General features: G+C 37.1%; 1 long non-coding RNA gene and 1 pseudogene across 1 annotated transcript in view; both read right to left on the minus strand.

The window, feature by feature from the left end:
• Positions 1-3,547: 3,547 nt before the first annotated feature.
• LOC147821235 (uncharacterized) overlaps positions 3,548-26,862 on the minus strand; it is a 42,090-nt gene continuing 18,775 nt past the window's right edge. Inside the window, exons 2-3 of the long non-coding RNA XR_015447376.1 lie at positions 19,297-19,388; positions 3,548-3,683 (exon numbers count right to left, since the gene is read on the minus strand). This is a non-coding gene — a long non-coding RNA (uncharacterized LOC147821235). The remainder of the gene's footprint in view (positions 3,684-19,296; positions 19,389-26,862) is intronic.
• LOC101701373 (BTB/POZ domain-containing protein 10 pseudogene) lies at positions 9,446-10,966 on the minus strand (annotated as a pseudogene).

Here is a 26,862-nt window from a genome sequence, read left to right on the forward strand (position 1 = left end):
TATATGAAGGATATCTGAATAATGTGAACAGGGGAGTGTTGTTGGCTAAGCTTGGCTGCAGAATTGTCTTAGTGAGCATGTGGTATGGCTGGTGGAGGCAGAGTCATAGAGAAGACAGAAACTCCAAAGTGTATTTCATGAATACGAGAAAGGCCATGACCTTTCTATGGTGATCAAAGTTGAGATTTAAAAAGTTATCCAGACATTAATGTTAATGATAAAATCACCAAAAATACCAATGGCTTTAAAATTTTATCAACTTGGAATCTGCTACCATGTTGTAGTCAGGAATTTATCATTAATTCACTCAGCAAACATATTGAGCATGTATGATGTGTCAGGCACAGGACCAGGTAAGGTAATGGTTATAAAGATGAAACAGATGTGATATTTGCTCTTAATGAACTTATAGTCTATTGCAAGAAATGAGATAAAGCATGTCTATCACATAAGATAAAGAGCAGGGGCTGGGGATTTAGCTCAGTGATTCTGCCTCCTGCCTCGCAAGCGCAAGGACCTGAGTTCGATCCCTGGTACCAAAAAAAAAAAGATAAAGAGTAACAATAATAGTGAGAAAAGTACAAGTCAAACACCATAGAGATTCCAGGAAGGAAGAGTTACTTCTTAGGAGAATTAGGAATTGCTTCTGAGGAGACTGCATTTGAGCTGAGACTTGAAGGATGAACAGGCCTAGCACAGATGTACTAATAATATGTTTACTAGCCTCTTGGTGTTAATTACTGTCACCTAAGCCAGAGTGGGTTAGAAGGCAGAAGCCACTTATGTTTGTTTCTTTATTGTCTATCTGGTGTACCGTTCAGTGGTCAAGATGCCTAGCCAAGATGATGCATAGTTGTTATATTTTTTTCTCTAAAAAATTTATCTCTTTCTATAACAATTATATCACTTTGTGTTTTCTTAGAAGGAAAAATTTGGGACACATGCAATTTTCTGTTGAAGACATCATTAAGTAGCAGAATTTATTAACAACTACAGTTGAACCAAAGGACACATCAACTGATTGTTAGTTCCCTGCCACCAAATGAAGATATATTATCAGTATTTGTGTTAAATATTCCATTTTAACAGTGTAGATACATATTCATTAGCAGGCAGAATAACCTTAGAGTTTGCACTTTGTAAATGCTTGTTATTTTTGCCAACTCTGCCGTGGGTTTTAGAACTTTGCATCACCTTCTGCATGTAATCTCAGAGTCTGTCATTCACATGTAGAAAACTCACCTCTCTATTTAGCCTGTGGTTGGTGAGAGATAGACATTTACAGGGCCCTCTGCCCTTGAGCTGTTCCATTAGTGCATGGAAAGCACCTTGCAGCCTGTGACAAGCGCAGCAGATCGGCACTAAATCAAAAATCAGTGCCAGCCAGGGATCTAAGCCACCATGAAGGTCACAGCCATCAACTGCATGCCATCTCAATCCAAACAAAACACATTGGATACAGGGGGATTTTCACAACTCACCATAGGTGACAAACATTTCATGTTAGAGTTATCCATAGCACCAAAACTAGGAACTGACCTTTTAAGTACTTTTGAGTATTTAATCAAACTTTGATAAAGCTAGATGTAATTTTCTTTATTTTGTATTTTAAAACAAAATGTAACAAAACCTCCGCATCATGGTGTTGCTGCAAGGAGGATTTTGATGAAAAGTTCTTTAAAAAAAAAAAATCCATGTGTGTTTTTAAAAACAAAATCATCAGAAGCTTTCTGTAAAAATCATTTAATTTGATTTCTTGCTTTGAAAAAGTCACTGATCTATCATGAAATGAATAATTGGTGCTTTAAACTACCCAGTTTGGTTTATTCTAAGAATTTACAATTAGCATAATATTAAATAGGAAATATTAGAACTTGTTCTGTTTTAGTAGTTCACCTTCAGCAGCCCAGTTCAGTTGAAATTGGTGAATTGGACTCTACATATAGTAGAATTTCTGTACTGTCCAGAGAAGGCTTTCACTAATATAAGCATTATTTAAATATTACACCCAATTTATTTTCTACCTCTAACTCAGAAAAAAGAAACCAAGGAGGAAAGAACTGTATCAGAATTAAATACTAAATCTTCTACCTAGCTCATAGATTTTCTTTTATGTCATTCTGAGAATTAATTGCCTAGGTTAATAGAAAGTGTTAGATAGCTGAGCACACAAAGCTGGATTTTACTAAATTAACTTGAAAATGCCTGTGCTTCACAAAATGAAACATGTATATGCAAAAATTATTTTGCATAATTAAACTAACATAGTAATGTGATCCAATTGAATTAGATAACACTGCTTTGAGGGAATGAGACAAAAGCTTAGTTCTTCTAACTCTGATGAAATAATTGACAAGGGGCTAACATAAAAGATTTATGCATGTACCCTTACTAAAATAAGCTTTTGCAAATGACATGCAACAAGGCAATGGATACAAAGAACAGAGTAAAAATGAAATAACTCTGCAATCTAATCAAGCTCAGAACAACCAAAACTATTTTTGAAAATATGCCATTTCAGAAACAAATGCTTGGACTCAGCTCTTTCTGCCACTGAGTAAATCATGGTTAATTTACACTAACTAGTGAAGGAAGTTTCAGAAAACTGTAAAACCATAGTCCATCAGGAGTGTGTGTAATAGAAGAATGCCATCTGCTGGTGAACCCTATCAAGCTCATAGTTAGGAAAATGTGAGGACATAAATCCTGAAGACAAGGAAGATTCAAAGTTTATGGAAGCATTTTTTCTTCTAAGAAATCCACTTCCATTAAGCTGATGCATACCTTTGATATATGTTATTCATCTTAAATTAACTTGATTACTAATTTCATGGACTCACTAGTCAGGAAAGTGTTGAGAGGAAATGGGCTCAAAGGGCTTTTCATTTTTCTTTTTTTTGCCAGTTTACAAAGTTTTTGTATTTATCATTCATCAGTAGTCAGCCAGTGAGTCTGTTCTGTTTAAAAGCTCTGGCTTTTCACTTAATGCATCCCATCTGTTTCTGAAATAAATTGCAATAATCCGTGTTTAATTTTAATCAATGTATTACTAAATATGCAAATTATATTAAAAGCCGTGGTTTGAAAAAGCTTTCATTTGTAAATATGGTAGCTTAAAACAGGAAGCATATCTAAAAGCCATTTAGCTACAGTAGCCTAACTCTAACACTGTAGCTGATTTATAAAGCAGATCACAAGTTGATCTTTCTCCCACAAGGGGATATGTAAAACTGTTGCATATCAGATTTTGTTAACATCTGATGGGCTAGTGCTAACAGTGTAAGAGACTCATACTTCAGCAACCATGTCTTTTACATTTAAATTAAGGTAATCTTATTCCATTCTACATCTTCCCAATTTTTTTTTACACAACCTAACATATGAATTTGCGTGATTGGTTTATGAATCACAGTTAAAGCAATTTGAGCAAGCCTTTCAATCAATCTTAAATTTTTAGTGCCTAATTTACTTGTGATTTGCATAATTAATTGTGGAAGGGATCCTTTGGGAGTCTCCCTTTTCCCCCTTTTCCCATTCTTACCTTGTGTCTCAGATGGAGACTAGAAAGACTGGGAGTGAAGATCTTTCAGGCCTGCTGTATGACTTGTTTAGGAGTCCAGAAGTTGTATGTTCCATTATTTCCTCTGGTCTGTTTGAGCTAAGGGGTAAATTCTGAGAATTACCTGCAAAACAATCCATTTGGCATGGCTGTCATTGATCTGTGTGTATAGTTACCAAACAATTACCTTAAAGGAGAATTTTGCAATTCTTTCCTATATGCAGGGCACGAATATATAGGAATACATATAATATTCATATATGTACTAAATTCTATTGTGTAATCATTTTCACATTGTTTTGGGGTACTTACCTAGAGTGCAATCTAATCTGAACTAGGCTAAAGCAAAGTTTCAGGAATTTTGCCAGACTATTGTTAAACACAGTCATTATTAATAAATAAATCATGTAAGTTTAAATTAAATAAATTATAATAAAATCAAAGATAATAAATGCTAAAAACTCATCACTTTGTAATTATTGTATTATATTTTAATGTTATCTGTACTCTTAAGGTTATTTGCATGTACCTATTGTATCTCTGTGGTGAAAATACTACATGATGGTGTGCTGCTATACATTTCTTCCCAACTCCACATTTAGGGAATATCAAATTGGTAGCTGGAAATTGGCCATGGTGAGAATATGTATGCCTCAGAGACTGGCAAATGCTGCAAATCAAGAGTTTTATTTCTCCTTCTATATGGCTGGTTGTTAACTATTTACCATTACACCCTGTCTTTAGCCATGTCGCTCACAGAGCATGTTCTCTGTCATTTATTCTTGAACTATCCTAAGAGATTATTAATAGCTCTTATTGACCCTTTTTGATTTTTTTTTTTTGCTATGTATTCTAAGGGTGGCCTTGAACTCACTATGTAGCCAAGGTTGACCTCTAACCTGTGGCAATCTTCCTGCCTCAGCCTCTCAAGTGCTGGGATTACAGGTATGTGCCACCATACTTGGTTTTCTTGCAGACCTTTGTAAAAGTGAAATATATATTTGGCTCTTTCAGGAAACTTAGACCATGGTTTCTTGTTAAGCTTTTAAAATTATATTGTAAAAGCTACTCTAGCAGATGATTTGGAAAATACAGAAAAATTATTTTTTCAATGATTTCATTATTTCACAAGAAGAAAGTCATCATATTAATAATTTATTAAGCAGTTTGTGCTTTGCATATTGGTTTACCAGAAAACTTATTGCTGAGTTTAAGGGACTGCCAAACAATGCTAAGATTAGAATGTGCTAGAAAATTAGTTTTGTGGAATAAGCTCATTGCAAATATATATATGTATTTAATATATACTATATATCATATACTATATATTTATATATTTAAAAATGAACTTATTTCTTGATGCCAAAGATTTATTAATCACACCTCAGGATGCTTAATGATGTAAACAAATTAAAAACCTCAGCTTGTGGTCCAAGGTCATTTTCAAATTGGCAACCTCAGCCTGCCCTATGAGGGCTAATGATATAAAAATAAGAAGGGCTTAGTTCTCTGGGGAACTCCATGTGGGTCAGTGAGGCTCTTTTGGTGAATGCACCAATCTGCTCCTCTTCCACAGCCCTTTGTCATCAGACAAAGATAAGCTTTTGGGGGAAAGGTATGCTTCTGCTATTGCCTAGAAGGCACATAAGATTTCTCTGTTTTCAGTTGCCTTACTTTTCTGTGCTTGGATTTATACTCACAAGTAATAATTCCCGATGCACTAAGAATGCTATCATGCTTTCTCCTCCAACAGAATTCTAGATCTATGAGTTTCCTTTATAAAATTATTTTTAAGTTAAATATTAATTTGAAATGTGTTAAGGTCAGAAGGATAACATTGATGAGTACCTACATCCCTACTCCTATTCTTTTAAAGTAGGACATTTTAATCCTAAACATGTGCCCATCTCATCACTTCCCGTTTACAGGTAGTGAGATTGACTTGGAGTTTTCATTAGCTTGCTTTTACTCACTATTTTACCATATTTCTCTTCTAAGTAGTACATAAATAAGTTTGCATGTTTTTGCCTTTATAGAAAGAGTTGTACTCTATATATTTTGAAACTTTATTGATTCTACCATAAGTGATCACCAAAGTGATAATGTCTCATTCTATGACTGTGCCAAAATTTACTCATTCATTCTATTGTTGGTAAATATTTAGACTGTTTCCAATTTTTCTATTATGAATAGTGTTACTATACTGCAAGTATTCTTTTTATTTTCTTTTTTTGAGACAGGGTCTCATTATGTAGTTCAGGCTGGCCTTGAACTCATTGTATAGGCCAGACTGCCCTTGAACTCGTGACAATCCTCCTGCTTCAGTCTGTGAAATGCTAGGATTACAGACATGTGCCACCACACCTGGGTCTGCAGATATTTTTATACATGTGTTTTGGTGCATACATTCAAGAATGTCTTTAAGTAGATTCCTAGGAGTAGAATTCAAATCTGTTAGGTATGCCAAATTTTTTCCAAAGTGATTATGCTAATTTCCCCAGAAGTGTATAAGTATTCAAATAGTTCACATTACCACTTAAAATATTGTTGAAATTTTTAACTTTTGCAAACTTGGCAGATGTGAAATATTATTTCATTGTTACTATCTTTCATCTTTTCATCCTTTGTCTTACTTCTGTTTCCTCTTTGTGAAATACTTGTTCAAGTCTTCTGTCCATTTTGTAGTGGATTGCGGGCTTTTTCCTGTTGATTTGTAGTCGTTCTTTATATGTTCTGGGTACTTATTGGGTATTACAACTAACTTCTCCCAGTGTGTAGTTTATTTATTCTCTTAGTGGTTTCCTTTCATAAACAGTTCTTAACTTTAATGTAGTTAAATTTATCATTTTCTTTATGGCGAATACTTTCTATGGTATGTCTAGTAAATCTTGAGATCATAAAGGAATTTTTCAATATTGCTTTTAAAAATTTCATGCTTTTGCTTTTAATAGTCACCTCTTGAATCCACAAGTGATTTTTTGTATCTCTTTGTAAAAGGGATCTGTAACAGAGTCTGAGTCCATTTTTTATATTTGACCACTAATAGCCTCAGGTTCCATCTCTCCCCCTTTTATTCTCGCTCAGTATCTGGCCGAGTTAATAAGAGTGCGCAGGTGCTTCCTCCCTTGATCCAACAGGAAGTTCATAGCACATACACCCAGCACCACTACTAACCACAGTAAAAACTAGTGTCACTTGTGCCTCCCTCATGACAGCATTTAGATTTGGCATGGTGCTTGTTCTGCTCTGCCCAGAAAGCATCATTATGTGTTATAAACTTTGTTTCATAAACTCATGGTGTATGTCATTTGAGCCAATTTTGGCTGAGGAGAGGGTTGATCGTAACTTTCATGGGGCAACCACAAAAATTAGATCAGATTCCATTTATTTCTTACATATATAGCCAGCTGTCTTGTTGATACTAATTAAAAAGTCAGTCTTTTCCCCCACTACCTGCAATACACCTTTGTCAAAAATCAAGTCTGATTCTGAGTTCTCTGTTTCATCCTGTTGGTCATTTTGTTCATTTCTGTGCCAGTGTCACTGCCTCAGTTGCTCTAGCATTGTAATATGTTATGGCTTGTGTTTACATGTCCCCTCAATGCCTCATGCTTTTTCAGAGGTGGCTCTAGAGAGCGTGTGATTGATTCAGGTGGGGCTAGGCCCACAGGCATTAGGATTAAGGGCGTGAGTGCTATGCTTTGGCACTAAGTAGTCTAAATAAAATAAAAGGAGCTGGAAGACACTGTTAAGGTCTCTTTTTGGTTTTGCTGTCTTTCTTCGACGAGAACTGTTGCTGCTCTGCCGCCCTGCCCTGGAGCTAGCTGATTATGGACTGAAACCTCTATGAACTGTGAGCTAAACAAACCTTTCCCCCTTTAACTTTGGGTGTCGGGTATTTTGTCTCTGCAATGAAAGAAAAGTAAGACATAATACATCTGATACTTGTAAAGCAAGTCTCTTCATCCTGCTTTTCTTCTTTAGAAGTCTGTAGGCTATTCTTAACCTTTTTCTTTCCATATCATTTTTCCAGCTTATTAGTTTCCCCAAAGAAACTTTGTTAAGATTTGGAATTCCATCAAATCTTTACACCTTTATAAACTTAAGTCTTCCAGTTCATGAATATAAGATTTACATATTACGTATTTAGTTCCTCTTTAATGTATTTCAGTATAATTTTTAATCTCTCTGTAAAGATTTTACCTATTGTTTGTTAGACTGCCAGGTACTTTATATTTTTTGTTTTTAAGATAACAGTAGATTTATTTACAGTTGTAAGAAATAATACAGAAAGGTCTCTTATACCCTTTGCCCAGTTTCCTTTAATGGTAATCTTTTTCAAAAGTAGAGTATTACCACCAGGAAGTTAATATAATTTACTGATTGTATTCAGGTTTGCTGTTTTTATCGTACATGTGAATACATGAAGTTCTCCAGAATTTTATCTCCTATGTAGGTTCTCATATCCACTATTGCTATTCAAGATACTGAGCAGGTTTAATATCACAAGGATCCCTCCAGTTGCCTTTTCTAACTACATCACAGTCTTAGTCCATTTGGGTTGCTGTAACAAAATAACCATAAACTTATACACAATAGAAATTTTACTATGTATTATAAATTATACTATATAATGCAAATCAAACAACACATTCATTTCTGATGATTCTGGAGGCTAGCAGGTACAAAATCAAGATGCTAGCAAATTCCATGTCTGGTGAAGGGATGGCTACTAGTTCAGAAATAGCTCCTTCTTGCTGTATCCTCACATGGTAGAACAGGTGAGTTGGGTGGGATCATTCTTACAAATCACTTTCCAAGGCCCTACCTCCCAATACCATAACACCGGGAGATAGGGTTGAACATAAGAATTCCGGGTTGGGGAGGGGTGGACACAGACATTCACACCAGAGCAACCACTCTCTTTCCTCCACTCACCACTCTCTACCATCCGGCAGCCTCTAGTCTGTCCTCCATTTCTAAAATAGTGCCCTCACAGCCAGGCATGGTAGTGCACACCTGTAATGCCAGCACTTGGGAGGCTGAGGCAGGACTGTCAACACAAATTCGGGGCCATCCTGAACTACATAGTGAGACCCTGTCTCAAAAAAAAAATATTGTCCTTCCAAAATTTTTGTGTAAATGGGATCACACAATATAGCCTTTTGGGATTGGCTTTTATTCATTCAACATAATTTCCTAGGGACTCATCCAAGTTATGTATAATGTCTATCCATTTTTATTGCTTAAGTAATATTCCAAGATGTATATGCAATATGATCAAAATAAATGGTGAATGTTTAAATTAGAAAAAATTCTTACAGTAAAAGCCACATTGCCCTTAAACCCTCTCAAAATACTCCCCCTCACTTCCAATATGGTTATGCCACCATCCTTGTCCCTTTCTGAAGTGATTCTGGAAATCCTCATTCGTGTCTTTACAAAGTGATCAGAAACATGATGAATGCTGCTGCCAAATGCCATTCAACAGAAAGGCAGGCTCATAAAACATTAGTGTATAGGGCTGGGGATTTAGCTTAGTGGTTCCACCACCTGCCTTGCGAGCTCAAGGACCCGAGTTCGATCCCTGGTACCAAAAAAAAAAACAACAACAAAAAACCTCAGTGTGTTCTCATCCACCTCTTTCACTGGATCTGGAACCATGTGACTTCTCAAAGTCAAAATGACCATAAAGGTAAAAGTTTTGAATAGATTCAAGACATTGAGGCCGCTGTGACAGTGCAACTAAAGACACAAAAAAGGATTTCCAGAACTGCTTCAGACAGTGGTTAAAATGATGGGATGAGTGTGTTTGAAGTTAATTATTATACATTTATATAATTGGAACCTCAAGATGCTAGAGCTGAACTCATTTAAACAACCATTTCATCTACTTTTGGTCTTTAAAAAGCCTACACTGTAGTATCCTAAACATGCACATCTGCCAATGAGGAAGGATGGCCTTGTGGTGTGGAATGAGGAGAGGGCAGTGTCACCATTAAGAGCATGCTCCGCTTTCAAGGAGCTGCACCACAGCATTGTGTTCTGTGCATCAGGATCAAGGTCTTTGTTGTCACATGCCTATGGATCGAGGATGTCCTGTTCATCCACTTGTGGAGGTGGGTACAACCAATCCTGGGAGTGTCTGCAGTAGCTGCAGGTGGGCTGGTAATAGATTCATTCTTCATACACTGGAAGTCTGCATGTCAGCCCTTTCCTTTCATAAAGGGTCTTTGGATATAGTTGTAAATGACTTGTGGGCAGCCCCCAGGCCTTTCTTTGTAGATAACCTTCTGATAGGATAATCTTCTGTCCTTAATCTAATCTTCTTCAGACCCCCTTTCATAACTGATTTGGCCACATCTCTATTTTCAGTGTACTTGAAAAATCTGCATAATTTTGTGCTATAAATAATTTGTGAATATTACTCTCCTATCTGTGCTGGATACTGTTTTGAATGTAACTTATCAGTTACACGATCATCTGTAAGCACTAGTACATGGCATTCTTGTTCCCCACTTGGGGCCCTACCTACCATGACAAAGAGGATCATCTCTTCCAGATAAAATTCACATTGACTCTGAGCACCATCATTTGATAACCCATTCATCAGGGCACTGAAATTTCTATATTTAATACTACTATATTCAAAAGAGATACAGAAATAATCAGTGCTTCTCTCAGCTCAGGAAATAGAACTGCCATCAGGACAATGGATCATTCCTATCTTATGGTAGTCCAGAATAGCTTGGAATACAATGAAACCAACCTTTTCTGCCACCTCCTACTCTCCCTCCTCACTGGGATGTGTGAAGTTATGTTCTTGCCAAATCCAAACATCCTGCCTGACATTATGTTTGGCTGTTCAGTAAAAATACATAGGTCTACAACAAATTTAGTGTTATCCATTACTAATGTCACTTGTTCTGACATTCTTACATTCCAAGCTCCTTCTATGGCATTTTCATATAGAAAAACCATCTCCCTAGATGTCTTACAGCTGCCATCTGGACTTGACTGATAGTTTCTGGTGCTGTTCCCAGCATTGCTAATGGAAACATTTAGAGATGCTTTTTGAGGGTGAGGACTGCTTAGATGAGAGGAACTAGGATCTTTTTCAGCATGGTGCTGCTGTGCTGGAGAAGTTACATTTCTAATACATGGAGTGAGTTGAGGCTCTGCTTTTCCATGAGATGAATCTCATGATCTGTCTCTTAACCTTCATACATCTCTTGATCTCTCATGTCACCCACTAGCAGCATGTAGACTCACTTTCAGGTGGTCTACTTCTCCTTTAGCAACACAAAAGGGAGTACTTGAATGTTTATAAAGTTTACATGATCTACTGTGCAATCTCAGATCCCAGTTCTCTGGATCAGTGGAGTTACTGTCACGAGCTGAGGCCATCTTGCCATCCCACTTCAAGTTTCCTCACACTTTAGTTCTGAAAGCACACAGGTAGCACAGAGAATCACCCTACTGTGATGCCCCCTCCTCACAATGTCCCAGCATCCACCATAGATGACAGGGAAGGGGCGGGGCACAAGGCTATTCTGCCCTGGAAAGGAGGGATGAGGGAATTGCCTTTATCCCTGGGGAAAGGCCTCTACAGTCCTAATCCAAAAGCAGCACCCCTGAAACCCAAGTCCCATCTCTGCCTGTCTGATGACCTCTGTCCCCATTGCCAGAGCTCAGAATTTCACCTGCATCCAGCTGTGTAGAACTCATTCTTCACTCTTACCTACCCACCATTCCTAGTTTATATTCTCTATCATATGCCTTTATGGTATGATTATCTTGTAATGTAATCTTAACATTTTTGTTTAACTCCACAAAAGATTTTATTTTATAAGAATCAGTGTTAGTTTCAGTTTAATCACATATCTGCAGCTTTCTTTGCATGTTAGACGCTTCTGAGTTCACTCACTTTCTACCTGATGTACATGCTTTAGAATTTCTTTAGTGTGGGTTTATTGGTAGAAAAATTTAAAAAAATTCTTTCTTTAAAATTAAGTTGATTTTTCCCTTGGCCTCTAGAGATATTTTTCCTGGGTGCACAACTCCAAATTGATAATTAATATTTTTCGGAGTGAATATATCTTTCCTATGTCTTCTGGCTTCCATGGTTGTTGACAGTTGAGCTATTGGCTCACAGAGTAAGTCACTGCTATAGGACTTACTCTGTGGTTGTATTTAAGATCATTTTTCCTTTGGGATTTTGCTGTGGCTACAATCGGACTAGGTTTAGATTTATTTTTGATCTTGCTTAGGAGCTTGCTGGGCTGTATAAATCTTTGGGTTGTTAAATATCATTCCTGCAGAGGCCCAGCCATTGTTTCCTCTGCTACCTCACCCACTCTCCCTTTGTTGCCGTCAAATTGCATGCACGTTAGATCTTTTCACTCTGGGCCAGTGGCTCTTAACATTTCCTTTATGGTTTTCATATCTTTATCTCTTTCTGCTTCATTCTGGATAAATTACCAAACTCCACCCCCAATTCACTAATTTTCCTTTTACTCTTCTTAATCTGCTTTATAATTTAGTCCTTGAATTTAAAATGTCAGTGTTTATATATTTGAATCTTTTTAAATGTTTGCTTATGATTTCTTTAATTATTTTAGTGCTATTGTTTCATTAAAGACAATAAAATATTTATTTTATATTGTCATGTAAAGTCCAGTGTTTAAAGTTTTTATGTATTTAATTCTATTCTGTTATTTCTGCTGATTCTTACTTATACTATTTTGTTTTTTTGTGTTTTGTATCTATTTTAGTGACTGTGAGTTGGTATTTCCTAGAAGAGTAAGAATTATTTGAGGCCCGACTTAAAATGAGAGATTTATATTTGATTCAGTTGCGTGACTGGGGCCATCCTAAACTAAACTCTTGGCTTGAGGTTTCTCAGACCATCTAGATAATATGAATTCTAGATTCCCTGAGGAAGCTCATGGTGATTATTAATACTTGTAACTCCTCCTCTCCCATTTTTTCATCACTAAGGCTAGGCATTTTTCCTGAAGATCTCTTTGGAGAGCTAGGAGAACAGGGTTGAGGTTATTTTTAGTGCACCATTATACAGGAGTGGCACTTTATGGTTCTATTTTTATTGGAGAACTCACTTGCTATGCTTTCTAACTTGAGCAGGTCTTGGTCTTTTTCTCCTTTCTACTCATGAGAGAGACTGTGGGAATTTAAACTCAAAGTCATTTAGATATTTACAATCAAGAGAAAGCAGATTTCAGTCTTGTATTTACCTTTGTGGGTTCCAATAGTCACTTAGTTTTTTATTCTGAGTATTTTTTAATATTATGCTGGATCACTGATAGCTTTATAAAGGAAGTTTTCAAAAATTTTCAGGTATTTTAGTGTTTTCATTAGCAGGTCAGGAAGGCTGTGCACCATAATTCTAGAAATGAAAGTTCACTTCTTATTTTGAAGATAATATGAAAGTTATACTCATCCTTATTAGTCATCACAATGATTTGAAATAATTTCTTGTATGTAAGACAGATACATGGTTCAAAATTAACTAATTTCTCATGTAGATGTTAAGAGAAGGGAAAATGCCTCTAGATAGATTCAACAAGAGTGACTATTAAACCAAATGGAAACATTTGTACTGTTATTGCTCCCTTTCCATTTTTGCACAATTTAAAATCATGAAGTATAAGATATTCCTTGTAAGAATCCTATGAGCTGCTATTTTTATTGTGAAATTAGATTTACTCTAAGAGTTAACACTGATAGTGACTCAGTAGTAATAGCTAATTATATTCTACTAAATATATACATACTTATATATTTTTTCTTCTTTCATTTACGAGCATTATAGTAGGCTCCTTTTTTGTTATAAATACTGTTGTCAGAAATTTTATTGACATGGGTTTTTGCCACTTATTTTTTGTTTGTTTGTTTCTCATAAGAATTTTTTTTTCTTTGGTAATACAGGGTCTGAACCCAGGGCCTTTGCACTGAGCTACATCCCAGCCCTTTCTATTTTTTATTTTGAGACAAGGTCTCACTAAGTCACTAAGTTGTACAGGTTTGACTCAAACTTGTGATCTTCCTGCCTTATTCTGGATTTACAGTCATGACCCATGATATGCAGCTTTATAAAAACATTGTTAAAACTATTTGGGTATAATAGAATATCAAGCTTCAATTATTTTTTCTGTGCTATATTCATTTTAAAATTTTTCATGTGTGCACATTTCTATTACATAATGATTATAGCACCTGCTTTATTAAGTCTCATTTACACATATTGACTTGAGATGATGTATATCTCAACATTATTGTAATAACAGCAAGCCACCAAAAATTCTAAAGCATGGTTGTACCAGTAGCCCAGTAGCCTTTGGTTCTGTTCTGGAAGAGGTCTTGGAAAATTTTCTTTTTCTGGGGCTTTGGCTCCCCTTATGTCTGCTGATCTGTAATAAGGCTTTCTTTTTTTAGTCAGTCAGCTATCTCTGTAGTTGAAGCTTATAGGCCTGAAATGTGAAACAGGTTTATGCAACTTGGTTGTAATAAAGTACTTTTAATTTAGACACAAATCTGTGTTTGAAATGTGAGAGTGTCATTAGCTCTTAGCTGTATACTTTAAAGAGTTTATTGGATCGCTTGGGCCTGAGCAGCATGGCTTCTAAATGTCAGCTACTCCTGGAAAGTTCTAAGACTGGAAATTTAAAAATTGACCTTTCTAAGATAGTTCCCTTGAGGCAGCTTGAGACCAGATCAGGTGGAACTCGTGCTGTTGCTGTTGGACACACTAAGATATGTTTGCAGAATTGCCCATACCAGATTTATCCCATGAGGCCCTGCCAGGTGCTAGAATAACATATGACCCATTCCCCATCCTTACAGGAAATAGGGACTCTATCAGGAGTGATGGGATGCTACAGCTTCACTTCCTTATAGCTGGTTTCCTTCCACATTGGGACTAAGAAGGCAGGGATAATTGCTTGTTTTACCTTATGTTTCATCTTGTGAGTCTGTTCTCTATGTAAAGCCCTAGTTATGTAGAGGGAAAGAACCTACTCTTACTTCCACCAGCAAGACATGAAAGTTCATCTTCATCAGAATATCTTAATCTTTCTTTCAAAGGAATGATTAGGTATGCCATTTTAGAAGTGTAACCACTAAGCTGTCAGGAAGTCTTGCTGGATCCAAACTAGGTTCATGTGTTTATCCCTCTCTCCTAGTTATTATCATTTGTGTTATCCATGCCTTTATTGTTATTTTGGTTGAGTTTTATATTGTTACTATGAACTCTTTGAAATAAGTTTTATTTATTATTCTCATTTCATAGGACACTGAGCCTTAGTGAGATTAAATAACTTGTCTGAGGCCACAAGCAGCAGAGCCAGGGTTCAAACCAGACTTCCTGCTATCTGGTTCTGTGTACCATATTGCCTCTCTAACAAAACAATCAGTCCTCTAAAACCTTGCTATTCAAAGTATAGGGTTTGGTGCAGTAGCATTGGGATCCCATGGGAATTTATGAGACAGGCAGAACCAGCCCCACCTCACCCAGACTAGGGAATCTGGATCTGCATTCTAACAAGATGGCCCAATGATTCTTATTGTTGTGATTTATATCTGGATGTCCCCCAAGAGTCTTATGTGCTCATAGGTGGGGCTTTTGGAAGGTGATTGGATTATGGGGTTTTATAGCTGACTTGCTCTTAGGAGATGGGGTGTGGTCAGAAGAGGCGGTCACTGTGGACATGCTGTGGAAGAGTTCATCTCCCTTCCTGCCTCTTCCCTTGCCTCTCTGTTTCTGGATGCCATGAGGTGAGCAGCTCTTCTCCACCCAGGCCCTGCTACTGTGCGATTTATCTTGGAGCAGGCCAACTACACACTGAAACTGCTGTCAAAAACAAAACGAAACTAGGGCCAGGGATTTAGCTCAGTGGTTTCGCTGCCTGCCGCACAAGCACAAGGACCCAAGTTTGATCCCTGGTACCAAAAAACAAAAAATCAACCAAAAAAAAAAACAAAACAAAAAACCACCTATCACAAACAATCAACAACTTGAATCTCTTATTAAAAAGCTTCTGTACAGCAAGAGAAACCACCAACAGTGTGAAGAGACAACCCGCAATGTGGGAAAAAACTTTCATCAGCTGTCCCTCAGACAAAGGTCTACTATCTCGAATTTATAAAGAACTTAAAAAAATCAGACCTCCCAAATTTAAAGACCCAATCCGAAAATGGGGATCTGAGATGAACAGACATTTCTCAGACAAAGAAGTAGAAATAGCAAATAAATACATGAAAAAATGTTCAACATCACTGGTCGTTTGAGAAATGCAAATGAAAACAACACTGAGATTCCACTCTACTCCAGAAAGAATGGCTGGTATCATGAAATCAACCAATAACAAATGCTGGTGGGGCTGTAGGGAAAAAGGAACCCTCCTCCACTGCTGGTTGGAGTGTAGACTGGTGCAACCACTGTGGAAGTCAGTATGGAGATACTTCAAAGAACTAGGATTGGAATTCCCATTTGACCCAGCTATTCCCTTGCTGGGAATCTTCCCCAAAGAATTAAAAGAATCATACCACAGTGATATATGTGCACCCATGTTCATAGCAGCACAATTTGTAAAAGCCAAAACTTGGAAGCAACCCAAATGCCCATCAACTGGAGACTGGATAAAGAAAATGTGGGTTTTTATAAAATGGAGTATTACTCAGCCATAAAGAATGAGAAACTAGAAACATTTATAGCTAAATGGATGCACATTGAGGCGATACTCTTTTCTTTTTGGTACCGGGGATTGAACTCGGGTCCTTGAGCTTGCACAGCAGGCGGCCAAACCACTGAGCTAAATCCCTGGCCCCTAGGTGATACTCTTAAGCGAAATAACTAGGACACACATGTGTAAATACTGAATAGTTTCTCTAGTGTGAGAAACTGAAAGTGTAAATAAGGACTAAAAGGTATAATAGATAATGTGAAATAGGAAGAAAAGGGGCAAAGGGGAAGGGGAAGTAGGAGGCGTAGGGGAAAAGAAAGAAGGGAATGGAATTAATATGAGAAAATGAAAAAAATGGAAACAAAGTCTTTGTACATAGTGAGGGGCAGAGGTTTGAAGGGAGGGCAGGGGAATGGGGAAAAAATAAGAACCAAGATGGATTATGTAAAGGTGCAGATTTCCAATGATGAATGTCATTATATTGTATACCTTAAATGTACCAAAAAATTAATTTAAAAACAAAACAAAATGAAAAGAAAAAAAACCTGTGAGCCAAAATAAATCTTTCTTCCTTTAAGTTTTGGGTGTCACGTATTATGTCTCACAAAAAGAAAGTGACCACTTATGAACATTAAAGTTTGAGAAGCACTACACTAAAATACAATATTAAAGAGCCAGATAAGTTTGATCAAGGAAATAGCCTAGCGGAAAAATTACCAGTAGGAGGCCAATTTCAACTTTTCTGGACAGATGGTGCTACGGGCTGAATGGTTGTGTCTCCCCCAAATTTGTATGTTGAGCCCTTTACCCCTAATGTGATGTTACAGGGAGGTAGGCCTTTGGGAGTTAATTAGGTAAGGAGGGTGAAGCCCTTATGTTTAGTGCTCTTGGGCCAGGGATTTAGCTCAGTGGTTCCGCCACCTGCCTCACAAACACAAGGTCCGGAGTTCAATCTCCAGTACTGGAAAAAAAAAAAAAAAAGATTGCTGCTCCTATGAGAATAAATACTAGAAAGAGGTTCTCTTTCCTTTCCATGAGGAGACAGAAGGTGGCCACGTCTAAACAGGAAGAGGAGCCTTCACCAAGAAGCAGACTGGCTGTACCTTGATCTTAGACTTCCCAGTCTCCAAAGCTGTGAGAATAACTGTTGTTTAAGCCACCTACCCTTTGGGATTTGTACAGCAGTCTTGACTAAGACAGGATAATGTGCAGTAATATACAAAAAGATTTCTAATTAGCCATGGTGGCACATGCCTATAATCCCAGCATTCAGGAGGCTGAGGTAGGAGGGTTGCCACAAGTTTGAGGCCTGCCTGGGATACATAGTCTGAACTACATAGTGAGATGCTGTCAAAAAAAAAAAAAAAAAAAAAAGACTGCTGAGGAAGAACAAATAAAAAACCCCTAGTTTCTAGCCATTACCTGATTAGTATTGTTGTCTTGATCTCATTACAAGGCATATAGAAGATATTAAAAATACTTTAAAATTTATTATAAGACCAGCTTCTTCTTTTTTCTTTTTTGGTACTGGGGATCGAACTCAGGTCCTTGCGCTTGCGCAGCAGGCGGAGAAACCACTGAGCTAAATCCCCGGCCCAAGACCAGCTTCTTAGCATGGCATGCAAACCTACCTATCTGACTTCAGTGTATATTTTTGGTCCAAAATCCACTACATATTTCTATCTGCTTTCTAGTCACATTGACACAATCATTCACTTACTCATTCATTCATATAACAAATATTTGTTGACACCTACCTACACTTAGCAGATATTGCAGAAGCAGTATGTATTACTGATTATACCTTCTTACTTTCTAAGTTTTTGTTGCTTTGGCATTTGGGGCTACGATTCTGAAGAGGCTGCTCCTCCCAGTATGAGCTAAGTCCTAGAGAGAGCACATGACTCCCCCACAAGTGTTCTTTTGCTAGACAAACTAATCGTCCCAAAGCTGTGCCCCAACCACATCTCCTACCAAGCTCTCATACACCAAGCCAATAATTCTCCTGCCCCAAGTCATCTCAGGGTCAACTATTGGACAACTAGAGACTGCCCCAGTACCCCAGAGCCTATCAAAATTATTCTGTCTACTCTAAGCTCACTCAAAATATCTACTGTCCCTCAGCCATTCCTTTCTATGAAAACTCTAATAGAAGTTATTGCCTATGCTCTCCCGTTTTGCCTTCTGCCTCCTTACTGATCCTATTGCTTCTCCATGTAGAGGGTTCTGTGAATGGAAACTTCTTCCTTCATGGCAGTTATTTCTCACCATGTGTGATCTGTCTTCTTTCTATGTGTGTCTTTCTTACCATGCCTGATGAAATCCAAGGTACATTTGAATAACACGATAGTTAAAGGTGGTTGCTCTTGTGGAACCTGGGTAAAGCCAGTATTCATTTGGAATGCACCAAGATGTCTAGATTTGTTCTTATACCCAGCATGTGTTTTAATAGATTGGTTGATATTCATGTCATATGTCAAATTTCTCAGTAGCTCCTCTGGATGTAGGTAAATCCTAATCCCATTTTTCTTATCAACCAAATTTCTGTTGAGAATAAGAGATGTGACAAGAACTAAAACTTTAACATCCAGTGTCCTTTCTCCTCTTGTAAAATGAAGTTCTGAACTACTTAACTCTTTACCCTTTTGACTTCATTCATGATCTCCTTTCTTTCCCTGACTTTAGAAATCTTGGTTCTAGCATAACTGTTCTGTCTTTACTGGAGATATCTCTGATCTCAGTAGGTAAATTTCAATACTTTTTCTTTTGTGCTTTTCATGTGCATCTGTTAAAGTCTTTCATTTTGCTTCATTTATAGGTAGGTTTTATGACTGTTTTCTTTATTATGCTCTAAATTCGTTGAGATTAAAGAAAATATTTATATCTGTTATCCCTAGCACCTAGCACTTCACTGCAAAGTAGGATCTCAGTAAACACTGAAATGAAATGACTAGGATATTTGCACTGGGTTAACAAAACAGAGAGTAGCATTCTTTAGTATATTTTAAGGAATATGACGCTGATTAGACAAAGTACCTTCATCTCCTCCTGGCTCAGACCTAGATGGTCCAGGTTCATTTGTGATAGCAAAATCCATGGGCAAAATTTTGATTGCAGAATTATCCATCCTTAGAAGGACAAATGAAAGAAAAAAATTTCACTGGAAATTTCTCAGTAGAACTCAGTTGGCCTTATATGAGCAAGGGAGGCAAATTTTAGCATATGTATATTTCATTTGTTCTTATTTTTGTAATTCAAACTTCTGCTGTTAAACTATAACATTATACTCTAATCCATGGGCAAAGGCAATTTGATCTTGTCATAAGGCAGCTATTGATTAATACTGGTGACTGAGAAAGACTAGACAAGTGGATGAAGACAGTTTTTGTGAATCCAAGATAAACAATCACAGTAAATCTAGGCCAACTGTTCCTTTTTCCTGTCATTACAAAGTTGAAGACCCTAGTATTTTTGTGACTCAGGTAACCACTTTGGGAACTACTTAGCTGTTGATTGTGGTTGAAAATAAAGTCTTTGCTATTAGCCCCTGGGCTAGTCATCCTTGACTCTGAGCTGTGTCTACACAGAGATATTTGTGCACCATACAAACACGACTGACATCAAAGTGAACATAATGGAATATCTTTCCAAGAGAGAAAGCTTTGTTGTTACTTTGACATTCTAAAGCCAAACACATTCTCGGTGTTTAGCAGAAATTTCTGTGATAAATAACCACCCTTTGCACAGATACAGCATCTTCTTCAGGGTCTCAGTGCTTCACAAGCATGAAAAGTTATTTGCAGAAAAGGAAAATGATGTGGGAGAATGTGACCCCAGACAATTAAGAGCGGCAGTTCTTCTCCACAAGAAGCATGGGACATCAAGGGGACAATTTAGGATAGGAAATGAAAAATACTGGGTCCAGCTGAGACTGCAAGGGGGAATTTGGAAACATAGTAATGAACTGACTCAGGATTTATATAGCTAAAAATAACCACGACTCTTAAAAAGAACTTCAGAAATCTCTGCATTCATGAACATCTCTGGTGTTTACCCATAATATTTAAATGTGCCAGATAATGTTTACACATAACTATTGGATTCACAGACTTACCTCATCTTAAAACTATTTTGTCTTAATTTGTAACATGTTATGGTTTGAATATGGTTTGTCCCCTCTGAAACTAATGCTGAAGTTTAATCACTATTATGAGTTATTAAGAGGTAGGATCAGGTGGTACCTTCAAGAAGTGGTTAGAGCTGTGCCCTCATGAATGAATTAGTGCATCCATGCGATTAATGAACTGTCTTAAAGGTGGGTGTGCAGTAAAAGCAAGTTTGGGTAGGTCTCTCACAGGCTCTGTATCTCTTTCCATGTGATACTGTGTGCCATGTTGGGACTCTGCCAGCAAAGAAGGCCATGACCAGATGTGGGCCCATGACCTGGGACCAGAACTCTGAGCCAAACAAAAGCCCTTTTCTTTTTTTCTTTTTAATTCTTTTATTGGTACATTTTAGGTATACAATACATTTACATTTATCATTGGGTGCTTGTACTTGTACATGATGTATTTTGGTTCTTATTTTTTCCTCCAATACCTGTGCATTCTTCACCCCCTCCACCCTTCCCTATTTACATAGATTTTGTTTCCATTTTTTTCTTTCTCAAAATTTTTCCTTTCCCTTCTTCCCTTTCCCTTTCCCATCCCACCACCCCTATACCTTTGGACTTTTTCCTATTTCAAATTATCAATTATTCATTTTAATCTTTTTAATCCTTATTTACACTTTCAGTTTTTCACACTAGAGAAACTATTCAATATTTACACATATGTGTCCTATTTATTTCACTTAAGAGTATGGCCTCAATATGCATCCATTTAGCTATAAATGTCTCTAGTTTCTCATTCTTTACGGCTGAGTAGTACTCCATTTTATTAAAAAACCACATTTTCTTTATCCAGTCTCCAGTTGATGGGCATTTGGGCTGTTTCCAAGCTTTAGCTATTACAAACTGTGCCACTATAAACATGGGTGCACATATATCACTGTGGTATGATTCTTTTAATTCTTTGGGGAAGATACCCAGCAGGGGAATAACTGGGTCAAATGGGACCTCTAGTCCTAGTTCTTTGAGGTGTTTCCATACTGACTTCCACAGTGGTTGCACCAGTCTCTGCAGAGTTACTTTTGGTTTTATTATTTTTGTCCATATATAGTAGAGATTTTCCCCCCACATATAAGAGGGTATATACAAATTTGGAATTCTATGCTTTTAATACATTTTTAATATAGGGCTTATGTAAATTAATAGCTTATGCCCATAAAGAATATTCTAGTTTATGAGATGATATTTTTAAAAAACAAAGAATATTATATTTAATTTTCAAAGCAAATAATGAGTTTTTAAAGGCTCTACTTAAACATCTGTTCTTGGAATAACACCTTTAGATTCTGCTGGAATGGTTTCAATTTTTTTTTCCCTATTAAGTTTGTTGGTACATTTTAAGTATAAAATACATTTACATACCTCATTGGGATCTTGTACCATTACATAAATATCTTGGTTCTTATTTTTTTTTCCCCTTCCGCTGCCCTCCCTTCACCCCCTCCACCCTTCCCTATTTGCAAAGATTTTGTTTCCATTTTTTTCCTTTCCTCATATTTTTTCCCTTCTTTCCTTTTCCCTACCTTTCCCACTTCCCCTGCTTCTTTAGACCTTTACTTCCTATTACACAATATCAATTATACATTTTTAAAATTAAAATATCAAGACCTAGGAGACATTACCACAGATTTTACAGAATTTAAAAAGATATAGAAAGCATATTTCAAAAATCTGTTTTGAAATAAATTGGACAACTTATAAGAAGTAACTTGGAAGACAAATTAATGAAACTAACTCTGGAGGAAATATAAAATTTGAACAGCACCTATTAAAGAAAGTATATTCCTAGCTTGAAAACCTACCTATATGTCAACAACAAGCTCATGTACATTTTAACTGATAAATTATATCAAACATTTAAAGCAGAAAAAAGAAGGAACACTTCTCCCCTCATTTTAGGAACTCAACATTGTGCTAATCCTTAAACTGGATAAAGATAATAGAAGAAAAATGTATGAACATAGATAGAAATTTGTTTCACAAAACAAACTATTAGAAGTCAGATCTGGCAGATGTAGAAAGTGGTTTTGTTACAGGGATGGCAGTGTTGGTTCAGCACTGGAAGATCCAGCCTCAAAAGTCATCATTTTAACAGAGGAAAGGAAAAAGCCATATGATCCTGTCACTAGTTGGAGAAAAAGTATTGGACTAAATTCTACAGCTGTTCATGGTAAAAGTTATCAGGAGACTAGAAGTAGAACAGAACCTTTTCAACAGATTAAAGACATGTACTCCATACTTCCAGTGAGAACGCCTTATATGAATGGAGAAGATACAATGCTTTCTCCTTAAGGCAGGGAACAAGGACGAATATGCTTACTCTTTATCTGTCCATTAAACTTTGAAACCTAGGCCCCACCAAAAGAGTCTGGCAATAAAATGACACAATTAGGATAGGATTGGCAAGGTAGGAGCAAAATCTTTATATGTAGATGAAATGATCACCTACAGAGAAAATACTAAGAAATCTCTAGGAGCCCCTAGAACTTGTATTTGAATTTAGCAGGATTAGAAAACACAAGTTATATATAAAAATTCAGGTCTATGTATACTTGCTAGAAATGAAGAATTGGATATTGAAATTTAAAAGTTACGTAGGAGTACAAGGACCTAGAAAAGTTAAAAAACAAAAAACAAACAAAAAAACAAAAAACAGTGTTGGAAGATGTTTAGTACCTAATTTTAAGACTTCTTCTAAAGCTACAGTAATCAAGGCAGTGTTGGTGTAAGGAAAGACATATAGATCATTTGAATAAAACAGAAAATCTAGAAATAGAACCACACATATAAGGTCCACTGAGTTTTGAAAGATTATTTAACATTAGCATTTTATAGAATATAAAATCAATTAAAGACCTGAGGAAAAGACAGTGTTTTCAGCAAATGGCACTAGAACACCTGGTATCCATATATAAAAAATTAACCTCAACCCTTTATTTCCATACATAAAATGACTTGCAGGGATCTATGAACCTAAATATGAAAGCCTGAAAGTATAAAACTTTAAGAAGATATTATAGGGGAAAATGTTTATGAATTTAGGGTAGGCAAGAATGACGTAGGATCCAAAAATATGATGTATAAAAGGAAAAAATTGATAAATGAGATTCCATCAAAATTTAGAACTTTAAATGACATTGTTAAAATGAAAAGTAGTCCTTAAACAGACCATATTTCCAATGCATATGACCTATGACCAGAATATATAAAGAACTCTTACAGCTCATTAATAGACAGCCCAATTAAAAAGTAGACATAAGAAGATGATAAACAGCCAACACAAGGAAAGGTGTGCAATTCTAGAATCAGAAAAATACTAATCAGTACAATAACAAGATTGAATTATACACTCATTAGGGAGATGAAGTTAAAAGTTTTAAAAGCCTTGTCATGGCTTTTTCATTTTTGTTGGATTCTCCCTCTTTGTGTTTAATTTGTGATGCTCAATGGATTCATTCTTCTGGGCTTCCTGCAGTTGTGATCCTCATTGTCATTTCCTAGGATATTGTCTAAAATTTTTTGGAGTGCCCGTTTGGTATTCATGAAGTTCCTTAGGTGCTCTTTATCATGAAAGTATCTTATTTCTCCATCAATTTGGAAAGATAGTTTTGCAGGGTACCTCAATCTGGGTTGGAGGCTGTTTTCCTTTAGGGCTTGAAATACATCACTCCAAGATCTTCTTGCCTTGAAGGTTTGCATTGAGAAGTCTGCTGTGATTGTGATGGGCTTTCCTTTGTATGTGATTTGTTTCTTTTCTCTCACTGCTTATAGAATTTTGTTCTTCTATTGGATTTCTGGAATCCTAACTATTATATGCCTATGTGTAGATTTTTTTTTTATCAAGGCTAGCTGGAGTCCTATATGCCTCACTTATCTGTATGTCAAGTTCTTTTCCCCTGCTTGGGAAGTTTTCTGCCATCACTTCTCAGAACAGTTTTTTTATGTCATCTGCACTCTCTCCTGTTTCCTCATTGACTCCAATCAGTCTTATGTTATTCTTCTTTGCATCGTCTACTAGCTGCTGGATTGATTTCTCATGTTTCCTTACAACTTCAAAGCAATTTTTCTTTTCCTGGTCACTAATTGCAATCTTATCTTCTATATCTGAAATTCTATCCTCACATTGGTTCATTCTGCTGCACAGAGTTTCAGTGGAGTTTTTAATCTCTTGGAAATATGTTTGCATCTGTTTTATGGATTCCATTTGTTTCCTATGTTGGGATTCCCTCATGTTCCTCAGATCCTCTATTTTTTTATCTGTGTCCTCTCTAGATTTATTAATCATGTCTTGCACTATGAGCACAATCTTTGCTGTTATCTGAGTAATTATTTCTGATTTCATTTTTCCCAGTTCCTCTTTTGTTGCCAGTTCAGAGAGTCCAGGTGGTTGAGTATCAGATTGTTCTATCTCGTTTCCCTTTGGGGTTGCTGTAGGTGATCCAGAAGTCTGTTTTTGAGGCTTGTTTACATGTCTTCTCATTTAGAAGGGGGTGTGCTTCTGGCACCTGAGCGCCTCACCTTCTCTGCCCTAGGAGCATGGAATGGCGGTGGGGGAGCTTCCTTCCGGGTACTGGGACCAGCTCAGCTTCTCTGCCCTAGGAGCGTGGAATGGCGGCCCAAACTCCAACCAGTAATTTCAGTGAAAGACCTCCAAAATGATATAGAGGGAAGAGATGTAACTCCCAAACCTACTAGATATCCGAAACAGGAGTTCATCTTCTCTAAATTCGAAGAATGAATTCTAGGAACAACAGAGGTTAAGAGTAGGAAAAATTTTTTGACAGAAAGAAAGCATCTGCCTAAGAGAGACAGAAGGGGGACTGGAAAGTGGGTTGCCCTCAATTTTTAACAAAAGTGTTACATTGTATTCTTTAAGTTGATATTCATATAATAGCCGTAACAGTAGCAAGCTTTCTAAAATCATACACATGGATAATGTTTGTAGAGCTTATTTCTTTGATGCAGATTAACACCCCACAACATGATTCTGTAGGTCTTAGGAAGGAAGATATAATGTTAGTGAGACCAGCTCTTTAATGTTTTGGAAAGCACAGGAATAATATGAGGAAGTCCCAGAAAGAGAGCCCCTGAAAGAAATCTGGTAAGATTTAAAGATATGAAAGAAGCCCCTGCACTGGCCTGAAGATTCTGTAGTTTAGTAATAATAATAATATTAATGTATTATGTTATGGTTTATATATAGACTGTCTTCCAAAACACTGATGTGCTCAGAGGCAGGGCTTTTGGAAGGTGACTGGATCACGGAATGCTATACTCATCAGTGGATTCATCCACTAATTTGTTTGGCAACTGAGTGTGCTGTTAGGAGGTGGGGCCTGGTTAGAAGTGGATCACTGAGGGTATGACCTGGAAGGTTATGGAAGGTTATGTATCACTCCCTCCTTGGCTTCTTCCTTCACTCTCTGATTCCTGGCCACCATGACATGAGCAGCTTTTCTCCACACCAGGTCCTTCCACCATGCTGTTTCTGTGTTTGAGCCTACCAGCTATGAACTGAAACTGTGAGCTAAAATACACCTCCCTCAGATATTTTGTACCACTGAAGGGAAAGTGACAGACAAAGTTTAGCTCCAGAGAGGTGGGGTCATTGTGGTAACTCTACTTGACCATGTGGTTTATAAGCCTTTGGAAGTGGTTCATGGGAGGAGTTTAGAAAGGTTTGGAGGTACTGGTCAGAGATGCCCTAGAATGTCGTAAACTGACCTTGATGGGATATTCTGGTCAGAGCGCAGATGACCAGAATGCTCACAGAAATGCAGATGGTAATTACCAGTCTCAGGAGGTTTCAGTTGGGGACAAGAACTCAACTGGCAATTGGACTTAAGACCATGTGTGATACACTCTGGCAGAAAATTTGTCTGCATTTCCCCATGTCCTAAGACATTTTACTGACATTAAGGGTGGGAAACTGATCTGGCAGAGCATATCTCAATGCAGCCCAGCATTCAGGCTGTGGCATGGGTACTACTGGTGTCTTTTAGCCAGATTTATAATGAAAATCAGGAGAAAATATTAGAGCCAAAAGATGTAAAAAGTCTGACATTTCAACAGAAAGGAAGTGCCTACAAAATGAGGCAAAGGAAAGCATGGTTGATGAAAAGATTAGCATTGAGAAGTCAAGCACTTTGTATCAGGACAGTAGGAAAGATGCCTTGAAGGCATCTCAGGAATCAGCAGGATCCCCACCTTACTCCCTCAAGAGTATAAAAGGATAAAGTTAAAACTCCTTTGAAAGACTTTACTTTGAGACTAGAGCCCCAGGGCACACTATTTAAAAAAATTCCCTTGGGAATTGGTTCCCAAGGATTTGTTTCATAGTGCTCAGCCATGCAGGTACTCAGATGCCTCTACAGCTATGATCCAAAGAGGGATTGGCTATTGCTCAAACTCTTGGCACACCTTGGCACCATCCA

Source organism: Heterocephalus glaber, unplaced genomic scaffold (genome assembly GCF_053883595.1).
Source record: "Heterocephalus glaber isolate CG9 unplaced genomic scaffold, H.glaber_assembly_v1.0 deba00001757, whole genome shotgun sequence".
Lineage (NCBI taxonomy): Eukaryota > Metazoa > Chordata > Mammalia > Rodentia > Bathyergidae > Heterocephalus > Heterocephalus glaber.